The 2,931-nt window shown below is 36.0% G+C and overlaps 1 protein-coding gene across 1 annotated transcript in view; it reads left to right on the forward strand.

Annotated features, from left to right (window-relative positions):
• Positions 1-2,489: 2,489 nt before the first annotated feature.
• fkbpl (FK506 binding protein like) overlaps positions 2,490-2,931 on the forward strand; it is a 4,967-nt gene continuing 4,525 nt past the window's right edge. Inside the window, exon 1 of the mRNA XM_015385417.1 lies at positions 2,490-2,632. The gene's annotated coding sequence lies outside the window, so the exon portion shown is untranslated. The remainder of the gene's footprint in view (positions 2,633-2,931) is intronic.

Raw genomic sequence — 2,931 nt, forward strand, 5'->3', positions numbered from 1 at the left:
AAATTCATGTTTTGCAACTTTTGTTGAAACTCTTGCTCCATTCTTTCTATCTTTCTATCCAAATAAAGAATAGAATAAAACTTGATTAACAGAGCATTTGACAAAAAAAAAAAAAAAAACATGAATCATGAGCTTTGTCCTGAAAGAAAACTAATTCTGACCTTTGGGTGTCAAAAATCCTTGCACTAAGATAAGCAATAAAAATGTAATCCAAAGGATCATTTACCTTAATTTAAGGAGAAACACACACAGAGAATTCCTACATTTCCAGTGTTCATCTTATGAGGATTTAAATACCATTCAAGCAAAGAAATTGTAATACTAGATACGAACTTTTTAGGAAAAATATAAGATTAAAAACTTGGCCTCAGCGTTATTACATCACAGATATAATCCTTCATGAACACCTAGTTTAAAGAAAGTCTTGAAGGAGATTTTTTTTTTTATCTTAAGTTCAAAACGTTTACTTACGGAGCTCGGGCTCCATATTTATTTGTTCCATATAGAGATAACAGGCCATTTTGCCGCGAGGTCACCTTCTTGAATTCCCTGAAACACAGCTCTTGGTAGTGCCCTGAAACAGATACACCTCTGAAGCATTTTAAATGCAAAGTGCTATTTATAGACACAAATAAACAATTTGTTCCAAATAAAACAGAATGTGCCAATTAAAAAAGAAAAAAAGGAAAGAAAACTTCATATAAACTAGCCTATCTTAGGCAGCTAAATATTTTCCGTTGGCTGTGTTTTGCTTTTTTTAAACCTTGCTGTGAAGGACACCACTGTTTGTTTTTAACTGACACTGACAGGTGGTAAATTTTGTATTTTGACTATCAGCTTTGTGCCCTGGAGGATTTTCTCTCTCCTTTGTTGATGTTGTCATTTAGTCTTGTTGTGTCCACCTGCTGGAAGAGCATAAAATTAGTTTTACAGACAGATTTAATAAGGCTAGGCACGGTGAGGCAAGGTGAGGAAAGGCAAGTTTATTCGTTACATGTACAATTCAGTATATGGACAATTCAAAGTGCTTTCCATGAATTAGACAAAAAAAGAACAAAAATAAAAGCATACTAAAAGCAAACAAAGATAAAAAAAAAACATGATGAGAGTAGGTAGTAACACAAATAAAACAGTTGGAGCACAACCCTAAACTAATAAACTGTTTAACTTCAACAGTTAAAGGCAGCTCTAAACAAATGGGTTTTTACCCTTGACTCAAAAGAACTCAGGCTTTCAGCAATTTTACCGTCTTTTCTGAGTTTCTTCCAGATAAGTGGAACACAGGAACTAAATGTTGCTTCTCAATGCTTGGTTCTAGTTAAAGACCTGAGTGGTCTGGAAGGTTGATACACTGATATCTGTTATGTATTGAGGTGCTGATCCATTAAAGGTAAAGTGGAGGATTTTCTTTTTCCGGGGGGATCATCAAAATAAGTGGTCCTAATTGTCAATCATTCTGGTGATATGTTTACGTAATGTGTCCTACGAGCGTGCCCCATTTTCAATTACAGGTGGTGAGTCTGACATAGTGGAAAAACTGCGGATCTTCTTTTGCAAAGTAGCTTGTATGAGCGATGCAAACAGCAACTTTAAAACAGAGCGTGCACGAGGAGAAATAGGCTTGTGCACGCTCTTGCAGACGTTTAATAAACGTACCCTCTTAGAAGTGGGTACAGGGTTCTGCATGTGCTTTTTTTTTTTTAGGTGGAGAGGATGGGTCTTTTAAAAAAATTGCGAAAATCGTCCTCCATACCATTAAGTGATTTATAGACTAACAGAAGGATTTTAAAATCTTTTCTCTGAGCTACAAGGAGCCAGTCTAAGGACTTCAGAACTGGGTTGATATGCTCTTTCTTAGTTCTAGTGAGAACACTGGCAGTAGCGTTTTGGATCAGCTGCAGTTGTCTGATTGCCTTTTTGGGCAAACCTATGAAGAAACTGTTGCAGTAATCAATTCTAATAAAGATAAATGCATGAATGATTGTTTTCTAGAACCTGTTTGGATATTAGTCCTTTAATCCTGGAAATGTTCTTCAGGTGATGAAAGGCTGACTTAGTAACTGCCTCTGAAGGTTCAGGCCCATCATCACATCAACATCTCATCCATAATCACTGGTTTCTAGCTGTAAGTAGATAAAGCTGTGAGCTAACTCTCCTCCTTTGTTCAGAATTTTTTTTTTTTTACCTCAGTTTGGTTTTTATTCACTTTATTCACAAATTATGGGAACTCCACATATTGATCTGTTCTAAACATCTAGGCAAAGCTCTGATGGATTTATATTCACCTAGTGACATTATCGTTGTTTCTCTTTGTTTCTAGTGATAACCTAAGATGTCATAAGAATAATACTAATAAAATACTCTGTAGTGTTTGCTGGAAAAATCAGCAAGTTTATTTCAATATCCCCCAGCGTGTAATTTCGATCGAACTCCGGTTCGCTAGGGGGCGGTAATGGTTTCCTATGACACCTAATACTAGTAGACTGTGCAGCTGGACAGCAGCCTCTAACAAAGAGAAGGTGGCAAACAGAAGACGAGGAGAAGCATTTGTTGTTGTTTTCTCCCTCAATAACAGCGTTAAGTGTGTTACTAGATAAAGGACTGGAATATCGACACCTGTGTGTGAAATAAGGTGGGTGTTAGCAAACTTGACGTTTAGCTGGTTTTCAGACTATGAAATGCAGCGTTCTCATGTTGCGCTGTGAAAAGCTGCTTTCCCCTGTAAATGCTGATAGCCCTACCCCTAACTTTTATAAACAAACCGTAACTGCAGCTGGTGAATTACACCATTATCACTTCAAATTACTTTTTGTAATTAAGCTGTGCCTTTAAATCCATTCATTCTTATTTTTCTTACAGATTAAAGATATTTCTCGACCGATGTAAGAAAATAAAAAACTATATATATATATATATATATATATATATATA

Source organism: Cyprinodon variegatus, unplaced genomic scaffold (assembly GCF_000732505.1).
Source record: "Cyprinodon variegatus isolate N-32 unplaced genomic scaffold, C_variegatus-1.0 Scaffold16, whole genome shotgun sequence".
In the NCBI taxonomy this organism is placed as follows: domain Eukaryota; kingdom Metazoa; phylum Chordata; class Actinopteri; order Cyprinodontiformes; family Cyprinodontidae; genus Cyprinodon; species Cyprinodon variegatus.